General features: G+C 47.8%; 1 long non-coding RNA gene across 1 annotated transcript; it reads right to left on the bottom strand.

Moving 5' to 3' along the window:
• Window positions 1–856: 856 nt before the first annotated feature.
• LOC121005447 lies at window positions 857–21541 on the bottom strand. The gene is made up of 3 exons (XR_005779948.1): window positions 21336–21541; window positions 5392–5403; window positions 857–867 (listed from the first exon to the last, which is right to left on the bottom strand). It is a non-coding gene; the product is annotated as an uncharacterized LOC121005447 (long non-coding RNA).
• Window positions 21542–22086: the final 545 nt, after the last annotated feature.

The raw sequence follows: 22086 nt of genomic DNA, 5'->3' as shown, positions 1-22086 counted from the left end.
ATACAGTTACAGTTTATTGAATAACTCAGTGGCTATGCTAAATTTTTTAATTAAAGGGGTTCTCCGGGAATCAAGAAAAAGAAAATACCTAAATATTACTTTATTAAAAATAAATTCCCAAATACCTTTCATTAGTTTCAATGGCTCATTTTGTCTGGGGAGCAATCATTAGGAGAAATAAAATGGCTGCGTCCTACTAGTACACACATAACCTGTCCTAATCACACAGCAGGACACAGCCACATCCCCACCTCCTCTCTGTACTTCAGGTCTCCTCTTGTTATTCAGCTGAAGATCATATTAAACAGTATTCAGGACTAGAGTTGAGCGAACCCGTACTGTAAAGTTCGGGTTCGTACCGAACTTTAGGTTTTTCGGCACCCGGACCCAAACATTTGCGTAAAAGTTCGGGTTCGGGGTTCGGCGATTTCTATGGCGCTTTTTGAAAGGCTGCAAAGCAGCCAATCAACAAGCATCATACTACTTGCCCCAAGAGGCCATCACAGCCATGCCTACTATTGGCATGGCTGTGATTGGCCAGTGCAGCATGTGACCCAGCCTCTATTTAAGCTGGAGTCACGTAGCGCCGCCCGTCACTCTGCTCGGATTAGTGTAAGGATAGGCTGCAGCTGCTGTGAGGGAGAGATCAGGGAGCAATCTTATGAAGAACTGCTTCTTTACTCAGCGATCTACAGCAAATGTGTTTTGTGGGTGCAGTGCACAATTGTTTTAAGCCTGTCTTGAGCCAACTACTACTGAAAACGAACTTTTTTCCTTCAGTTAGTCAATACATAATCGACAGCCATTTTATGCAACGATAGTGCACCAGCACAGGATATCTGCATGTCTGCAAGTCCAGAAATACAGCTTTGAGACACTGGGGTTAAAAAAAACCTCTGTTTCATATAGTGCACATCTAGGATTATCGCTGCATAAGTGAGTGTCACATTTAGGCCAGAAATACGGCTTTGGCATACTGGGGCATACTGGGTGAAAAAAAAAACTCTGTTTCATGTAGTGCACATCTAGGATTATAGGTGCATTAGGGACTGTTCATTTTAGGCCAGAAATACGGCTTTCGCATACCGGGGTGGAAAAAACACTGTGTTTTATATACTGCACATCTGTGATTATAGGTGCATAAGTTACTGTGAAATTTAGGCCACAAATACGGCTTTTGCTTACTGGGGTTAAAAAAAATACCTCTGATATACTGCACATCTGGGATTAGAGGTGCATAAGTTAGTGTGAAATTTAGGCCACAAATACCGCTGTCATATAGAGTTTAAAAAAAAAAAATTGTGCAATACCCTACATCAGGGTTTTTATTGGCGGATAATTATTTTTAACAGACTCAACCACTTTTTACTTTGCTTGGTGAACGCTAACTATGAGGCAAACATCTAATAAGGGACGTGGTCATGGTCGTGGTGGTGGTGTTGGTGGAGCCTCTGGTGCAGGGAGAGGACGTGGCCGTTCTGCTACAGCTAAACGTCCTACTGAACCTACTACCTCAGGTCCCAGTAGCCGCCAGAATCTACAGCGATATTTGGTCGGGGCTAATGCCGTTCTAAGGATGGTAAGGCCTGAGCAAGTACAGGCGCTAGTCGATTGGGTGGCCGACAGTGGATCCAGCACGTTCACATTATCTCCCACCCAGTCTTCTGCAGAAAGCGCACAGGTGGCGCCTTAAACCCAGGCCCATCAGTCTGTCACATCACCCCCGTGCATATCGGGGAACCTGTCTGAGCCTCAAGTCATGCAGCAGTCTCTGACGCTGTTTGAAGACTCTGCTGGCAGGGTTTCCCAAGGGCATCCACCTAGCCTTTCCCCAGGGGTGGAAGACATAGAATGCACTGACGCACAACCACTTATGTTTCCTGATGAGGACATGGGAATACCACCTCAGCATGTCTCTGATGATGACGAAACACAGGTGCCAACTGCTGCGTTTTTCTGCAGTGTGCAGACTGAAAAGGAGGTCAGGGAGGAAGACTGGGTGGAAGACGATGCAGGGGACGATGAGGTCCTAGACCCCACATGGAATGAAGGTCGTGCCACTGACTTTCAGAGTTTGGAGGAAGAGACAGTGGTGAGACCGAGCCAACAGCGTAGCAAAAGAGGGAGCAGGGTGCAAAAGTAGAGCAGCCGTCGCCAAAACAGTTCGCCTGCTACTGGCCACCGCCACCAGGGACCAAGCACACCAAAGGCAGCTTCAAGGAGTTCCCTGGCATGGCACTTCTTCACACAATGTGCTGACGACAAGACCCGAGTGGTTTGCACGCTGTGCCATCAGAGCCTGAAGCGAGGCATTAATGTTCTGAACCTTAGCACAACCTGCATGACCAGGCATCTACATGCGAGACACAGGCTGCAGTGGAGTAAGCACCTTCAAAACCAAGAAAGGGTTCAGGCCCCTCCTGCTCCCTCTTCTGCTGCTGCCTCGGCCTTTTCCTCCAGCTCTGGAGGAACGTTGGCACCTGCCGCCCAGCAAACAGAGGATGTGCCACCACCTCCGTCACCAAGCATCTGCACCATGCCACACGGAAGCGTTCAGCTCTCCATTTCACAAACCTTGGAGAGAAAGCGTAAATTCCCACCTAGCCACCCTCGATCCCTGGCCCTGAATGCCAGAATTTCTAAACTACTGGCCTTTGAAATGCTGTCATTCAGGCTGGTGGAGACAGACAGCTTCAAACAGCTCATGTCGCTTGCTGTCCCACAGTACGTCGTTCCCAGCCGCCACTACTTCTCCAGGAGAGCTGTGCCCTCCCTGCACAGCCAAGTATCGGATAAAATCAAGTGTGCACTGCGCAACGCCATCTGTGGAAAGGTCCACCTAACCACAGATACGTGGACCAGTAAGCACGGCCAGTGACGTTATATCTCCCTAACTGCACACTGGGTAAATGTAGTGGTGGCTGGGCCCCAGGCGGAGAGCTATTTGGCGCACGTCCTTCCGCAGCCAAGGATCGCAGGGCATCATTCTTTGCCTCCTGTTGCCTCCTCTTCCTACTCGGCTTCCTCCTCCTCTTCTACCACCTCCTCATCTGGTCAACGACAGACCTTCACCACCAACTTCAGCACAGCCAGGGGTAAACGTCAGCAGGCCGTTTTGAAACTGATGTGTTTGGGGGACAGGCCCCACACCGCACAGGAGTTGTGGCGGGGTATAGAACAACAGACCGACGAGTGGTTGCTGCCAGTGAGCCTCAAGCCCGGCCTGGTGGTGTGCGATAATGGGCGAAATCTCGTTACAGCTCTGGGACTAGCCGGTTTGACGCACATCCCTTGCCTGGCGCATGTGCTGAATTTGATGGTGCATAAATTCATTCACAACTACCCCGACATGTCAGAGCTGCTGCATAAAGTGCGGGCCGTCTGTGCGCGGTTCCGGCGTTCTCATTCTGCCGCCGCTCGGCTGTCTGCTCTACAGCGTAACTTCGGCCTTCCCGCTGACCGCCTCATATGCTATGTGTCCACTAGGTGGAACTCCACCTTGCACATGCTGGAGAGACTGTGCGAGCAGCAGCAGGCCATAGTGGAGTTTCAGCTGCAGCACGCACGGGTGAGTCGCACTGTGGAACAGCACCACTTCACCACCAATGACTGGGCCTCCATGCGAGACCTGTGTGCCCTGTTGCACTGTTTCGAGTACTCCTCCAACATGGCCAGTGACGATGACGCCGTTATCGGCGTTACAATACCACTTCTATGTCTCCTTGAGAAAACACTTAGGGCGATGATGGAAGAGGATGTGGCCCAGGACGAGGAGGAGGAGGAGGAGGAAGAGGGGTCATTTCAGGCCAGTCTTTTAGAAGTGATTCAGAGGGAGGTTTTCTGCAACAGCAGAGGCCAGGTACAAATTTGGCCAGCCAGGGCCCACTACTGGAGGACGAGGAGGATGAGGAGGAGGATGAGGATGAAGCATGTTCACAGTGGGGTGGCACCCAACGCAGCTCGGGCCCATCACTGGTGCGTGGCTGGGGGGATACGGAGGACGCAGACGATACGCCTCCCACAGAGGACAGCTTGTCCTTACCTCTGGGCAAAAACCAAACAAGTGGAAATAATATATCAAAATGTCATTTATTATAAAATATAAAAGTATGGAAAAACAACAGGATGGTATACAGTGTACGGAGAAGCACAGGGCCAATAACACCAAGAAAACTACTAGTAAATCTGTGCAATGTAAAGCACAGGTAGGTACGACCAAAAAATCAAAGCGTAAGGCTCAGGGATAACCAGAATAGTATGACATATGAGGGTCACCCCTAGTAGGGTTATGTACACAAAGTACAACAGACCAGATCTGGTGAATCGTGAGCCATAACGCACATACACCAAAATACATAGGCGCCAAAACAGACCAATGGTAGTAAATCCAACTGATAGGAATCAAATGGCTAGGAAATCAGAAATAGCATGCACCTAAATACAAAGGACCCACTATGGATACATACAGAGGTGTCCTATAGGATGTAGGCACACATGAGCCTGGCACACATGCTGCAGTGCCTGCGCAACGACTGCAGAGTTGCCCACATTTTAACGTGTGCTGACTACTGGGTGGCCACCCTGCTGGATCCCCGTTACAAAGACAATGTGCCGTCCTTAATTCCCTCACTGGAGCGTGATCGGAAGATGCGCGACTACAGGCGCACGCTTGTAGATGCGCTCCTGAGAGCATTCCCGACTGACATCGGGGGACAAGTGGAAGCACAAGGTGAAGGCAGGGGAGGAGGATGAGGTCGCCAACTCAGCTGTGTCAGCGCCGCACCTCAGAAGGCAGGGTTAGCATGGCCGACATGTGGAAAAGCTTTGTCACCTCGCCGCAACAACCGGCCCCAACTGCTGATATGGAGCGTGTTAGCAGGAGGCAGCATTTGAACAACATGGTGGAACAGTACCTGTGCACACGCCTACATGTACTGACTGATGGTTCTGCCCCATTCAACTTCTGGGTCTCCAAATTGTCCACATGGCCAGAGCTTGCCCTGTATGCCTTGGAGGTGCTGGCCTGCCCTGCAGCCAGTGTACTCTCTGAACGTGTATTTAGCACGGCAGGAGGCGTCATTACAGACAGACGCAGGCGCCTGTCCACAGCCAACGTGGACAAGCTCACGTTCATTAAAATGAACCAGGCCTGGATCCCACAGGACTTGTCCGTACCTTGTGCAGAATAGACAGTTCTAACAGCCTCAACCATCCATCCTTGTACTCAAGTGCACTTATTCCTTTTTTTTTTATATGTCCCAATATTTTGGGGGATACCCCTATGTAAAATTGCAAAATAACACACATCTGTGTTGGCTACCTATTCCTCCTTCGCCGCCGCTTCCACCTAGACCGCCACGTGAGCCTACACCGCCACATCCACCCATTAACCGCCTCCTCAACCTCTTCCTCCTACATCATTCCTAATTTTTTTTTTTTAAGGTCTTTTATGTTTTTTTAATTCATTTCCCTATCCACATTTGTTTGCAGAGCATTTGCCATGCTCTTAAGCACATTGTGCTGCCTTTTGCAGCCCTCTAGCTCTTTCCAGGGCTATTTTAGAGCCATTTTAGTGGCCAAAAGTTCGGGTCCCGAACCCGAACTTTTTTTTCAAGTTCGGCCGAACCTGCCGAACCCGAACATCCAGGTGTCCGCTCAACTCTATTCAGGACCATAATCCCTGACAAGCAGAGCAGAGAGGAGGATGAGGTATCTCTTTACCTCAGTACTCTGAAGTAACTTGTCCTCCTGTGTGATTAGGACAGGTTTTGTGTGTACTAGTAGGACAGCGGCCATTTTATTTCTCCTAATGATTGCTCCCCAGAGAAAACGAGTCATTAATGGTATTTGGGAATTTATTTATAATAAAGTAATATTTACATATTTTCCTTTTCTTAATTCCTGGAGAACCCCTTTAAGTATATGCAATTACAAACAAATCAGATCCAGATGCTGGTTTGACAACTGTAGAATATTTTTGTGGGACAACTCCTTTAGGATTTTGAGCTATTGAGTTCTTATTACAATTTACAACACATATAAGGTTGATCTTTGTCTCCGACAAGATTCTGATAAAGTCGAAGAAATACAATAGTGAGGGCCAAATTTATTTTAAAAATGCATCTTACCAATGGAGATCGTTATTACCGAATTTTGGCATAGGGACTTTTAAACTAACTAATTTTCATTTACAAATGCCAATCATGAAAGTTGCATGTAGCAGTATAGCCATAGGGAGTGCACAGACAGGAATCACACCCAGAGGTACCCTGGTGCCTTACTGGGTTCAGGTTAAAAATACATCAGTATTACAAATGGCATGTGGTAAGTACAGGACCAGAAGCTTTAAGTTATAGTTCTGATTAAAGATTCGTCTCATTAGCAGGCGCTCTTCACCAGTGAAGAAGGTCCCACTTGACGCTTGATTGACAAAGCTGAAATTCAACTTTCAACTTCAAGTGCAGTCGCTGCTCCTGAAGCCAAATCTGAGCTGTGGAGCCTGCACCGCTACTTGGAACAACGGCGCAGACATCAGATTGTCAGGGCCGAGTGAGATGTCAAGGCACTGTCAGACAACAGGGTTCTTCACCTGTGGGACCAGCCCCTCACAGATGAAGAGCTCCTGCTAATGAGGCAAATTGATCTGTTAGAACTGATTCACTCATCCCTATGTCTGTTCATATGGATTCAAATTTTCCTCCTGGCCACTTGCGTGCAACCAATGCTTTGTTTAAGAGTGTAAATGACAAAATTCCATTTTATTTGGACTTGCCCTTTAATTTTCTGGTTACCTGTACCAAAACTGTGACATTAATCTTGTAAGACAATCAATACCCTATGACCTGTACAATACTGTGTGGTTCCAATGAAGCATGTCATGTTTTCTCCAAGTCTTCATGGGAATGGTTTCGATTCCTGTATATATGGAGGAGACAATCATCAAATTACAGACTGTTATTACTCATCTTTCTTTCCCAAGAGGACCATTACACATAAACCTTAGTAGAATACAGCTTTTTACGGAGATGATCTATCAAGCTTTGTATGGAACGATACTGGTCAAAGCAGGAGTTATTACTAGTCATCTATTGTCCCTCTCTTTTCTGGTCACTGACTGTTTCATATAAAACCCCTTTTCTATGCAATGGTCATTTTAACGTAAATACCACAGTAGGATCTTCATCAATGCATACGGTATGTCCACAAGTATTACACTGCATTATTACAAAACGTCTTACAGCATGTAGCCAGTCCAGGTATGGCCAAACTGCGGCTCTCCAGCTGTTGTAAAACTACAATTCCCACCATGCCCATGCCATGCTGATAGCTGTAGGCAGTCTGGGCATGCTAGGAGTTGTCGTTTTGCAACAGCTGGAGAGCCGCAGGTTGGCCATCCCTGAGCCAGTTGATTAACTTCTTCACAGTTATGGCGGCTTTACATGGCCTGAGGAACAGCTGATTATCGGGAAGGAAATGTTCCTTCTTGACAACTGGCTACTCATTCAGATTTCCATGCAGCGATCACCTCCACAGTATAAGAACGAGCAATCGCTTGTCCTCATACAGCTGCATTGTGTCTAGGCAGCACAGTGTTGATTAGACAGCATAATATGCTGGCCAGAGGCGATAATATACGGGTGATCAGCTGCACCTTTAGCCAGGCAGATTATCAGGAATGAGCGTTTATAGGAACGTTAGTCCCCAATTATCTGCCCATAAGTTGTTTCTGGGGGGAGATGCTGTTTCTCATTAAGGAGACATAGACGTTTATGTAAACCTGTTGTTCAGGCAATGCTTCATGGTAAAGAGTATTAAAACTAGCTAATATCAATCGGACCACAGAAACCTATCTGTAGACAGCACTGTTTCGGGCATAAATCTCCATGCATCACTTGGTCTTTTCAATGAGAAACTGTAACCACCCCAGTAGGCTACTCTGTAGTAATGAGGGGTAAGAAGCCCAAAAAGGTGCTGTCTACAGATGAGTAGTGATGAGCGTCAGGGGCTATATTCAAATTCGCGAAATTTCATGAATATTTTGTAGAATATTCGTCATATAATCGCAAATTTCGAGAATTCGAGATTATTTTATTGAATGTGATAAATCGGCAATGTAAAAATAGCATAATGCGAATTTGTAACGCCAAATACAGGCGTGGGTCACTTTGGCTACATTTTTTTAAGCTGGTATAAGTTTCCTGAGACTGGAAAAAATGGTTGACACACGCAGAACATTAGAATAGCTTTATATGCAGATAGAGTCAAGTGCTCCAATATATTCGCAATTTCGCTAATCGGCAGTGATTAGAATATTTAATCGCACTACGTTCAACTTCCCATTTTAGCAGGTCTGAATGACTACAGATTACAGATTACTGATTGGTGCACTAAGTATTGTTGTGAACTTGACATTGCTTCCTTCTCATTGGCCCACAAGCAAGAAGCAGAGAGGAATCATGTATTCAGATGAAAACAAATGCAGAATATTCGATATAACGAATATATAGCACTATATTCAAAATATTCGCGAATTATCGAAGTGGCGATATTCGCGATAAAAGTTTGCTATTCAAATATTCGTGCTCAACACTACAGATGAGTGCCTCTTGTTTGGCTGGTATGAGCTAATTTGCACACAGTTACGTTTTCTATGAACAAATAAAAAGAATGAAGATGTTTCATCTATCGGTCATGAGTAATGGCGCAAAATTGCTCACTGAAAAATAGAAAAAATCCAGTATGTGAGTCTACATGAATTGAAGTACTGTAGTAGTGTTGATAACATGTGTTTCTGCGGTTGTTAGTACAGATCCACTCAAATAAAGTCACCATGTAGTGGACAAAGCACTTATACAATATAATTTGATTAAAATACTGTATATCTGAAGAACCTCATGTTCATCTTTGAAAAAAAAACACTGCACAGTGTTCCTGAGAATTAGGCATATGGACCATGTACTCCTTCCTTTTTTGACTATTTATAGGACTCCTACATGCACCACCATCAGATGGCCAAACACTATTCCTTACAATACGGTTTGTTTTGGCTGAATCTACTATATAAGAGGACTATCTAGTTGGAGCTTCAGCCTAGTCTACTGGCTTTGTCCATGTGTGCTCTCACAAGGTACACAATATCTATATTCACAACTAAAATTTGCTGCAAGCTGTTGAGATACAGTATAGGCAAGCTAATCTGGAGAGGGCACAATAACAGTTTTCGCCGTTTTCAAGGTCAAAGCAGTATGAAATAACCCATGACTTTCTGAAAGATTTCAGCAATTGATTAGGTTAAGGATAAGTTCACATAGTGGATTTTGGCATGGATTCGGACTCTAAAATATCAGGGTAAAATGCTTGCAGTACACCTCCTACTGATTTAAATAGAAAAACCATGTTGTAATTTACACGTTGCATTTTTTTCACTCACAGTTTTTATAAAAAGAAGTGACATGTTCATTTTTGGTGAGGATTCTGTGCCAAATCCACATCCAAAGTTCCCATTGAGATTACAAAGATCAAAAACCACATCAAAAACAAAAACAAAAAAAATTAAGCAGATTCTGAGTTGTTTCTTTCAGCATAGAAAAACTCACTGTGAACTCTAAATTTTGCATACTCGTCAGCCATGGTATATGCATTCCTTTTATTATAATTAACAATATTTTTGCTTATTTTTATTATTCTATAAATGACCAAGCCAAAGGAGAAGTAAACGAATAGCCACAAAAGGGAACCTCCACTCAAAAACAAGAACGACTGATCAATCAGCTACCAAGAGACCACAATGCAAGGGAGAAAAATAGAACTTTAACAATGTTAACTGCAATACAATTTACTAAAATGTCTTACATTTTTACATAACCAGGAAATACAAAATAAAAATCAATAAAAATGGCACCACAAATACTTATATCAGAAGGTTCTTATTGTTCTTCAACTTGAAAGCACAATGGTTTTCTGAAATGGTAGCGGGGTTTACTGAAGGGGTTACACAGAAAAGCCATATGGTGAAGAAGTAGAGGAAACAGATTTCACTAAAGTGTATGGCAGCCACCTTATGTTCTGGAGAAACCAGCCTTAGTTGGTTGTCCCAGCACCTCAGGGTCTAGCCATTACGTGAGGCTCCCTCCTGCGAGGCGATGTGGTGGCAGACTACTGTCACTTTGGCTGCCTTTGGGCACTTGATCTATACATTTGCTCAGAGGTGCCCAAGATGAATGCCAGATTTGCCTGAGAGAAAGGTTCTTGTAGAACTGACTCTCAAGGACACAGCTGTTGATCGGAGACCTTACAGCACAACATCTGCAGTCCAGACAGCAGGTTGGAGAGAGATGAGTGATTCCTTCTGGGTACACAACTGGCTTATTGGTTTCTGGGCAGTTCAGCGTAGTTCAGGTCATTGATTCAGGTCAGGTTGCCCAGACTTCGTCACTACATGAGTGAGTAATGGAACAAGTGAACGGCACTATATAATTTTCTTCAAGAAATATCTGTTCCTTAAAGGAAATGTCTCACCAAAATTTTTATCTGCCAGTTAAAACCAGACAGTAGCACATGTCCTTATATCTAATCTGTTTTTATTTTCGGATTGTAGATTTTTGTATTCTATTTTCTGAACATGATTATGGGGCGGCCATCCTGCCTGACCTGTTCTTAACAGCATTTACAAAGCATTAAAGGAAATCTGTCACCTGGATCGTCGCTATTCATGTAAAAACGTTGCCTTATTAGTACATAGTACCTCATTTCCAGATGCACCTTTCTCTCTGCGATGCTTGTTTTCTATTTTCGGAAAATCCACTTTGTTAATTATGCAAATCAGTCAGTAAGGTGCCCAGAGGGGCATTATTTTCTCTAGAAGGAACTCAGGAACACCTCCATCTAGTGCCCAAGCACGCCCTCATGCAGACCCCAAGCACGCCTCCTCCTCACTTAGATACTTAGAGACGCCCCTGTTGAACCGTATCCGCTCACCCCAACGCTCTGTCAGAATCACACCATAACCCCGCCCACCATATCATTGCATTATCTCTTCCAAATCTCGCGCATATGCAGTGGCGAACACTGCCTGCACCTGCACTCCTTGTCTCAACTGAGGGCATCTGCCTCAACTATGGAACTGGGCATGCGCCATGCAAGGAGATGGTGGGCGGGGTTATGGTGTGATTTTGAGTGATTTTGAGTGAGTGGCGGGGTGGGCGGACACGGTGCAGCGGGGATGTCATATCTGAGTGAGGAGGATGTGTGCTTGGGCTCTGCATGGGGGCTAGCTTGGGCACTAGATGGAGGCGTGCCATGGCTCCTTCAAGAGAAAATAACGCCCCTCTGGGCACCTTGCTGATTTGCATACCGAACAAAGTGGATTTTCTGAAGATAGAAAGCAAGAATCGCAGAAAGAAAGGTACATCTGGAAATGAGGTACTGTGGCTATTAGGCAGCAGGTAAGTATGAATCCTCTATTCCGGGGGAAGGCTGTGGGCACTTGCTTAAATATCAATATTCCTGGAAAATCCCTTTAAGGTTGTTATTTTGGAAAATTCTGGGACATGACCCTTTCTGCCTTAATCACCAAACCTGGAATCTAAGGAAAAAATATGATTAAAACAAGGATGACTCACTGAGAAAGCAATTTATCTCCTTGAAAGCTTCCTGGATGGGTGCATTATTAAAGAAAGTATAAGACCCAACATGCCCTCTCCATGAATTCTTACCACTACAGAAAGTCAGCCCTCATACACACTGCAACATAGTAATTGGAGGTACTTTTAAGAGACAGTACAATGGTATGTAGATAGTATGGCAATAGTGGCCCTCAGAGTGAGAGACATTGTAGAGCAGACTGCCAGGCACCACGTTCTCTCTGTCAGTAATCTAAATATTCCAATGTGTAAAAAAAAAGATGGCCGTACTACAAGAATTCAAAATGAAGCGAGGAAGAGAACCGATAAAAAAGCTACATGGGCCTGAAGAAGAGTCCTCTGAGTCATAAAATGCTTTGTGTCTCAGAACATGGAGAACGTCTTTAATAAGTTTCTCATGATCACTCAGTTTTAACTTTTTTTATTTATTATTATTGTGAATTGGACGTAATCCAAGTAAGGGATTTACCTAAGGGCTCCAGGGATGAATATATGATGTCCCTATGGAAACAATAGTCGCCATGCATGGTTTTTGGAGCTCTTTTCCAAAGTGTAAAGTCTGTACATCAGTGAACCAAATTGTCATACGCAAATTGATTACGCCTGTACATACCTAGAGGTGCAAGTCTTGCTAAAGTAGGGCTAAAAGTATGGGCAGACTTGTTGCAGATAGTTCTGCAACAACAACAAAAAATACATTCCATGCATTTGAAGAGGTTTGTTTTTGCAATGTGTGCAGATGAATGGAAGTCACAGCAACTTGTCCATCAAATCTGCAGACTCTAAACACACCCTTAAAGGGGCTGTCCGCTATTCCTCAGTATAGGTAATCAATATCAGATTGGCAGGGGGGGGGGAGCAACACCTAGGACCCCCCAGATCAGCTGTTTGAAGAGAAGGCAGAGCTTATACGAGCTCTGCCTTCTCTGCTCTGTGTACCTGCTCGCTGCAGCAATTGCAGGGGTGAGAAGGTGTAATTACAAGTATGGCATCCCCATTCACTTCTATGTGATGGTTCAGTCTGTTCAAGTGAATACTACAGAGCCATCCCATAGAAATTAATGGGGAAGCCATACTTATAATTACACCTGCTCACCACTGCAATTACTGCCGCGAGCAGGTAAACAGTGAAGAGAAGGCAGTGCTTGTATAAGCTCTGCCTTCTCTTCAAACAGCTAATCGGCGGGGGTGACATAGGCCCACATGACATAGGCCATCAAAAAATGAAAATTTTGAATGGGTCCGCAATCCCTATGATACAGTGGAGTGCTTCCGTGGGTTTTCTGTCTGTGCCTCCCCACTGCAAAAAAGTAGTGCACTTTTTTGCTGAGCGGACCATCGGATGCAGATCGCAGACCCCATTCAAGTGAATGGGTCCGCGTCCACAGACAGTGAGCACAAAAACTTTGCCCATGCATTGTGGACCGCATTTCGTGTGCATGAGCCCTTACAGAATGACTGGTTCAGTAATGTCACGTTTTCCTAATACTCCGCAGAACATGAGTTTGAACGTTCCATAATAATTAAACCAAATTTCTGCAAAATGTTCTGCGTTCATGCGTTTACAGCATCCCGTTTATGCAGGGTATAAAGTATTATACAGCGTGTAATTTAGAGACATATTATTTGCAGAAATGAATGCTCACAGCTTGAGTGTTAAGTAATAATTCAGTAAAAGTATACTGCATAATTAGTGTTTGGGTGCCTTGTCCAACCAGACTGCGATCTGAGCGGTGTCTGACACAGATCTGCACACCTAGCAGCCAGGGAAGTCGGTGCCAGCACGTCAGGACAGGCACACCCCTCCCCTTCCATCACCCGCTGCTGGCATTGTGTAAGGACTCCCGCTGTCTGATAGAAAGCAGAACATTAACTCTTGCCTCCCATTCTATAATTAAACAGTCAAGATGGTGGAATCTCTTGGTTCGAGGTTCACTGAATTTGCAGGAAGTTTTTGAACATTTGCTCCTCTCTAAAAATGACAATAGATTTAGGGAGCGCCAAGGATACTTAAAGCCAGCTCTTCTGACATGTCTAAGTAGATATTTACATTCCCCATAAAATAACATTTCTGGAGCATCCTTGCTTCTGTGCGTTGTGCAATTGCTCTGTTATTCCCCTTGGAGTTCAAATAAGTTGACGACTGAGCTTTACAATTCCTCTTGTCACTAAGGTGTATTCCTACATACACTGTTATTTTTGCAGTGAGTGTGGAGGGTTGCAGATGGTGTAGCGATACAACAGTGAAGGCCAATTCATTCATACATGACAGGGTACTGGTTACTTACACTCGACCCCTTCTTCAGGCTGCCCTCCACACTCCAAGGACCTCCCACCGCCAATCTAAGCCGCCGCGACAATAACCTTCCTTCTTCATTCTTCGCCTTTACTTCTTCCTTTCTTTATCCTTTTTTTTTTTTTTTTTTTTTATAGAACCCTCATTATGCAGACAGCACACAACCCAAAACCCATACCGACAGCTATTTCCCAAGGGGGCCCAGCCCCTCTCCCCCCCCAAAAAAACACAGGGGTGGGTGGGCGGGGGTCAGAACACACAAAATGGCCCCTATCTCCTGCCTTGCATCCCCTTTTAACCCCTTTGTCTCCTTAAACCACCCCCTGTCATGTTCGCCTCCCCCTATGCTACGCCCTCAGTCCGGCTTCTTCATGACAGGGTACTGGTTACTTACACTCGACCCCTTCTTCAGGCTGCCCTCCACACCATCCCTCCTCTACTTCTCCTCCAACCTTCTTCCCTTCAAATAAAAACACTGACACCTGGATGGATAAATTGGCCACAGCAGCCTTTTATTAAACAAACATACATATATAATTGTCCCCACATTAACCTAACCCAGGGTGAGGTCCTTGAAGCCCGGAAACCTTGGAAACCATGCCGGGGTGGCCAACCTTACCTCCAGCCGTTGCACCTTAGCTCGGAAGCACCACGGTTGACACACCCCAACAATCCCGCCACAGCCGCCAAGCAACCATGGGAGTCCAGCCCCCACCGTGGGGCCCTCCCATCCTCGTCCTCTGATAAACCCACCGACTCCAAGGACCTCCCACCGCCACAAAAGCCTAGGCTTGACCTCTTAAGCCTTGGCGTCCCTCCACACCCGCACTGCAACCTCGATGCCTTCCTGCAAAACCAAACACCACATGTCTATACCTAGCGCATTCAGGTGAACCCAATCACTGCGCCAATAGCCACCAACACCCTTCTCCAGCTCTCGATGCCTGACTGCCAATGCCCCATTCCGAGCCATAAACCTACCTATTGCCCTGTTTGCCTTCACCCTCGCCCTGTTCACACCCTCCACTGAGCGAGCCCCCCTCCAAACCGTCTGTGGCACCATGTCTGACCAGACCGTCACCATGCCCGGGTAAAGGGACCACAATCTCAGCAGGTCAAATTTAACATCCCTCACCAACTCCCGTGAAGGACACGCACACAGATCATTGCCCCCCACATGCAATACAAGCACATCCGGAGCCCTATCCTGCTTTACAAACTGGTGGAATTCCGGCAACATACCCTTCCACATCATGCCCCGCCTGCCTATCCACCTTACCACTGCCACATCCCGCGCCAAACCGAGCTGCTGGCCATCAGGCCGAACTGCCGCCCGGAGAGCTCCCCAGAAAACGTAGGAGTGCCCTAGCACCCAAACCAACGCCGGACCGGAACCTGCAAAGAAACGAAAAAACATAACAGAACCAAAATCGATTGGCCAACACCCCACATCCTAAACAAAACTCCCTTCACGACAAGTCACCACCCCCAAGCCCCTCCAGGCGCACATAGGACCTAAACCGCACTGACTCCCATCTCCCGATCTTCTTGATGACCTCCTCTCCCAAACCCCATCTGGCAGCCTCTGTCGCCACACCTATCCGAAAAGAATGACTAGCATATCCCGCATCCCCCAGACCCAACTGAACCAAGCACCGTCTGAAAACTGCCGTGAACTGGAACCTAGACAAAAAATCCCCATCCGCATGCACCAACAGGGGGGTAGCCACCCTATCCCTTTTACAACCGTAATCCCGCCAACAGCGAACAGGACACATTTCACAATCCGGGACACTAAACACCAGCCGCCTGCCTCTTCCCTCCACATCTGTCTTGGATCGCCGCAAAACTATCTCCATCCGGTCCAGAAAAACATCCACATCGTCACACAACAGGCCCCCCAACCTATCTGTTGCCGGGCAGACCAGCTTCCCCACTCTCAATGTCCCGAAAAATGCCAATGAAAACGCTAAGTGAAACAAACGCACCTCCCATGGCGATGTGCACACATCCGCCAACGTCCTACCTAACTGCAGCAACATCAAAAATGAAACTGGGCGGCGAGAATCCTTCCCCGTACCATCCCTACGCCACCCCTTTAATGCCCTCCTCACCAAAAAAGCCTTAGTAATGTCGACCATACCCCGCAAGCGAAACCCAAAAGCCACCCCCGCGATCCAACTATTCATCCTGGTGACGGACCATCCTTCCTCCCTACAATGCCCAATAAACAACAACAGGGGGATCTCAAAATCCTCCCGCTCCCCCACACCAAACCTCACTTTCCACTCTTCCCACCCCCGCCAAGCTCCAGCATACTTATCCCACGTCTCAGGAGCCAAGGATGACCGAATCAAACCCATCACCGCGGTTCCAGGATTTCCCAAATCCCCGCCGGACACTCCAGGCCCACGTCCGCTGCTCCAGGAGCCAGCTGGCGGAAACGGTCCCACTGCGAACGAGAGAGGGCATCAGCAATACAGTTATCCACACCGGGCACATGCACCGCCACGACCCACGCATTAAGTACCAGGCATTCCAGCACCAACTTCTGTAGCAGCCTCACAACCAATGGTGAAGAAGCCGACAAACTGTTAATTGCTTGTACTACCCCCAAATTGTCGCAGTGGAACCGAACCGTCCTATTACGAAAAAGGTCCCCCCACAACAACACCGCAATGACAATCGGAAACAGCTCCAATAACGCTAGGTTGCGCACCCATCCCCTACTAACCCAACTGTCCGGCCACCTACCCGCGCACCACTGGCCCCCCAAATAGACCCCAAAACCACAACCCCCCCGCCGCATCCGAAAACAAATCAAAATCAACCGAACTAACCTCCACCATGAACAAAGAACGCCCATTATACTGCTCCAAAAACATACCCCAAACCCTCAGATCAGCCTTCAACTCCCGACCCAACCGAACAAAATTATGAGCAGCCTGAACCCCCCCCGTGGCCCCCACCAGCCTCCTACAGAAAATCCTCCCCATCGGCATTACCCGGCATGCAAAATTGAGCTTCCCCAGAAGAGACTGCAAATCCCTCAATTTGATTTTTGACAATCTCCCCGCCCTCGCCACTTCTTGTCTAAGGTCCTCCACCTTATCCAACGGCAACCTGCACTCCATCCTCCCAGAGTCTATTACAATCCCTAGGAAGCTCAATTCCGTAACCGGGCCCACCGTTTTCTCCCCCGCCAACGGAACCCCAAACGCCTGAAACAACGCAAACAACGTGTTCAACAAAACTGAACACACCCGGGACTGGGACGGACCCACACACAGGAAATCCTCCAGATAATGGATGACCGACTCGCACCCTGACGCGTCCTGAACTGCCCACTCTAAAAAAGAACTAAACGCCTCAAAGTAAGCACACGATAAGGAGCACCCCATTGGCAAACAACGGTCCATGAAAAAACCCCCGTTCCAAAAACACCCCAACAGATGCAGGCTATCTGGATGTACTGGCAACAGCCTAAATGCCGCCTCAATGTCGGTCTTTGCCATCAAGGCTCCCTGCCCATACCCCTTCACCAATGCCACTGCCGCATCAAATGAAGTATAGACCACGGAACACATCGCCGGGTCGATACCATCATTGACCGACGTTCCCTTAGGGAAGGACAGATGGTGAATCAGCCTGAATTTATTAACCTCCTTCTTTGGAACCACCCCCAAGGGCGACAAACGCAGCGCCGCTAAAGGAGGCTCCAAAAAGGGGCCAGCCATCCTACCCAACCTAACCTCTTTTTCCAGTTTTTCCGTGACTACCTCCGGGTGCTCCATAGCCGACCGCAAGTTCTTCCTAACCAAAACAGCATCGGACGGAACAAACGGAATCCGAAAGCCAAACGCAAACCCATTTTTTAACAAATCCGCCGCTCCCCTATCCGGGTACCTATCGAGGTACGGAACCATCCTTGCTAGCCGCACCGGCGTCTCCCCCTTTTCCAGAATTATCCCCTCCCCTATGCTTCCCCCCTTTAAAGCACCTCGCCGCACCATGCGCCCCCCCCGCAAGTTGAGCACTCGTGCTTATACTTGCACTTTGCCCCGAACTTGCATCCCCCCTCATTAAACAGGAAGCACAGCCCTTTCGCGGATGCTGACGCAAAACCTGACTGGCCTCCTCCCCCCACCTCCCCTCGAAAGGACTGACCCCCCCTTACCGGCGCCGTAACCTTTAACCACAACGCGATATCTTTGTGGTCCCACCGGATACCCTGCCGCACCGCCTTCCGCTGCCGAAACTGCTCATCGTAGCGCAGCCAAGCCAGCCCCCCATACACCCGATAGACCTCCCCTATCGCGTCCAGATAACAAAAAAGAGCGGAACAACATTCCGGCTCCTTTTCCCCTATAACACTAGCCAGGATCGCGAACGCCTGCAACCAGTTTGCAAACGTGCGCGGTATTAACCTATGCCTCGGCTTCTTTTCCTCCTCTCTTTTCCCCTCATCCTTCCTCACCCTATCCAGGTTAAACTTCTCAAGAGGGAGCAGCGAAAAAATATCCACATACTCCCCCTTCCAGATCCGATCCCTCACCTCCTGCTTCAAATGGGCCCCCAGCGGCCCCTCAAAGCAAACATAAACCTCACCCTTTGCCCGGTCATCTAACCGCGACTTACCCCCCTCCCCCACTCCACCGGCCTGCGTCTGCACTGACACACTAGAAGCCCGCACGTCCGAAACCGTACCACAACCACTCTGTACCCCACAGGGACCCCCCGACGCCCCCCAAACTGGCAACGGTGACAGGCCCCCAGCCCCCCAGCTAGCCGCCAGCCCCGCCAAACCCCCCAGCAACTGACCTAAACCTCTGCTCAAATCAAGGTGGGCTCCCCCACCCCCAGCCCCAGCCAAACTAGCCCCCAACTGTACTAACGGTCCCCAAGGTGTCTCACCTGGCTGCGTGGGTGCTGTGACCCCACCAGCCGCAGGTCCTGCATCCGGATGAGCCGATCTCTGCGCTGATCCTCCAGGGGCATCTTCTTCCAAGCGTCGCACCCCTCCACTAGCCGAGGATCCACTGCTACTGGCAATTTCTTCAAGGAGGGCCGGCCCCTCCCCCTCCCTTCTGCTGGACATCACCGCCGGGAGCCTGCTGCCTCCTGCCTCCTGGCCTGCAGCAGCTCCGCCATGCTGCCCACCTCTCCCACGCTGAGAGGCCCCAGTCATCGATCCATGGACTGGGCCTGCCGAACCGGGTCCCGCCTCCAAACGCCGTCCATCACGCCGGGCAGGCCTGGCACAGCCTGCAGCCGAGCTCCGCCGCTGACCAGGATTCCTCCCACGCCTGGGCCTCCGGGGAGGCACAGGCAGGTCCCTTGAGGGGCTCCTTTTTCGGCGCTGAGCCCTAGGGGGCGCCATCTCCGGACTAAGGCGCGCCGGCGGTACGGACCGCCGCGGCTGGGACGTCTGAGGCAGAGGCAAAGCGGGAGCCTCTGCCACCCCCCGCAGCAGCTCCTGGATCCGACCCTGCAGCCAGTCCTCTCCCTTCTCAGCCGCCGCTGCACGAAGCTGTGATATAATCACCTCCATTGTGCGTCTGGATGGCGGTCAGAACACACAAAATGGCCCCTATCTCCTGCCTCGCATCCCCTTTTAACCCCTTTGTCCCCCTCCCACTAAATCAAACCCACCAATCCCTAACCATGACCAGGGAGGGGTCTCCTTAAACCACCCCCTGTCATGTTCGCCTCCCCCTATGCTGCGCCCTCAGTCCGGCTTCTTCTTTTCCAGGATGAATAACACCACAGACACCCATCTGTAAACAGCAGTGGGTATCTCTGGTGTGGCTGGTATGAGATAGTTTGCATACCTTTTTCCATGGAGCATTGCCTTAAAAATACAATTGTAGTGTACGGGAACTGTAATACCCGTCACTACCAAAGTGTCACTTGGTGTGCTGTCGTCCCTCCTAATTATGGGGAAGTTGGTATATGTCAGTTTTATAAAATGTCATGTAATGCAATGCTATGTGTTTCCCTGTTGCTGTGAAACTTGCATGTACAGGCCTGCAGGGGTGTCATTCCAGCTTCTAGTCGCTAGAGGGAGCTAGGGAGCCCTAGTTTATATAAGGCCAGACAGGGAAGTGCAAGGCAGACGGAGTCTAGTATCTGTAATCTACAGTTGGAGATTAGACAATGTCCGAGACAAGTCCAGGCCTGAAGCCTGTTGTTCAGGAGAAGATTCCCTCCTGAATTCCCCTATGCAGAAGCAGGAATACCTTAGACTAAGAACCTGAGGAACCTTTCAGAAGCTGAGAGAGACAGAGGCAAAGATCAGGAAAGCAAGAGGTACTCAGAAAGACAGAGGAGGTACTTATAAAGCTATAGCCAAGGATATAAAGCCAGAACTAGGTTAATGGGCCTTGGTGAAGAATTGCTGTATTCCAGGATCAGACAGAATTAGAGTGCAAGCTCCTGTGCTGCAAGTCCTGTGTTCAACACTCTGTAATTACCCTGCTATAACTGAATTGCCTGCATCGACCGAATTGCAAAATCGACTGTATGCTTAGGAACTGCATTTCCTATATTGTCTCTGCTTGCAAAACTACTAAAGTTGGAGTTCTGTTTTAAGACTACGTTTCCTCAATTTATTCCTGCATCCGCAAACGGCGTGCCACCGTTTACTTGGCACTGGCGTCACGAACTATTTCTACCTATACCTGCCCTTGCAGAGAGTCAGCTGTACCAGGTTAGTGTATATTGCACTACATCACCCAGAAACACCTATTGCACACAACTTGAGTACGCTGCACAATAATAAGGCTTCGTTCACTGTTCTGGTGTAAGCCGTGTACTCGGATGGGCTCCCCAGGGTACAGCGAAGTCACGAATAAGGAAAACGACTCTGACACCAGCTCTTGTGGAACAGACTTTGTTTTACTGTTACGGGATATCAAACACACTCCCAAATGCAGTGAACATAAAATCAGATTACATACACTCAGCCCGAAGGCTGAGACCCCTGTGTCGCACAGCACGACGCCCTACGATAATAGCCGTAACTAACTCTGTCTCGCCATACCTGCTATTACCCTGAAGAACAGGAACAATCGTGTGTGTGTGAGATACAGGCTAGCCCGCGGTGCGACACAGCAGCTTACAATCTTACCTGACTATCCCCTCACCTTTTCCCAAACTGTAATGTGGCACGTGCCTAATATATATATCACTCCCGATAAACACGCTGGGGTAACTAGAGATTATGGTGAAGTCTCCGGAGTGAACCAGAACTTTAACTGATAAGTCCTTGTGATAAACAAGCAGAAATTCTTGATAGTCTGCCACTCTCAACACTAACTAAACCAATAGGTTTGATCTCAGTCTCTAGTACAGTGATCCCTCAAGATACAATGGCCTCAGGATACAATATTTTTAACATACAATGGTCTTTTCTGACCCATCGTAAGTTGAAACCAGACTCAACAAACAATGCCTCTGACTCAGATCCTACCAATCAAGGTCACTTCTCTGGTAAAATAGTTGTATTAGTTGCTAGTTAGCAGCTATTCCTGACTGTTATATGTAAGGACATGTTTTATCTGTCTTAGTTATCTGCTTATTTTTCTTAAATCTTCATTTTCTCTTATCTTGGATGACATTTTTGGGCTTTGGAATGAATTACTCAACTTACAATGGCTTCAACATACAATGGTCATCCTGGAACCAATTAATATTGTAACTTGAGTGACCACTGTATTTAGGCGCCAATCTTATATTGAGGTGCGTGCACACTCTGTCTCACCGACCCGGGTCTGCTCTATCTCCACTGATGACTGCGAACTGAACAAACACTGATCCAACACACATGCGGTACCGCAGGGTCCGTTGCTTTGCTCTTCAGTTCTCATTAGCGATCCTGGCAGCTGTACTCCTTCTCCTGAACGGGATCCGGGTCCTTGACACAATCAGCTTCACTTGACTGCAGTCCTGGTGACAAAAGGGTGATTCCACGCTTGGATGTTAATGGATTTCTTCTCTCACACACTTTTCCAGTCTGCAACTAAGATGGACGCCAGCTTCCTTCCTCTAGACACACAGCTCCACCTCCTGAGCAGTCTGTTTAGCTGTGTGGGGAAACAGTGGCCTCTTATGGCCAAACAGCAAAATAACAGTGTTCATGCAATAAGA

Source organism: Bufo bufo, chromosome 6 (assembly GCF_905171765.1).
Source record: "Bufo bufo chromosome 6, aBufBuf1.1, whole genome shotgun sequence".
In the NCBI taxonomy this organism is placed as follows: Eukaryota; Metazoa; Chordata; class Amphibia; order Anura; family Bufonidae; genus Bufo; species Bufo bufo.
The sequence above is the reverse complement of the archived record's forward strand: the minus strand, read 5'-3'. Positions and strand labels throughout refer to the sequence as shown.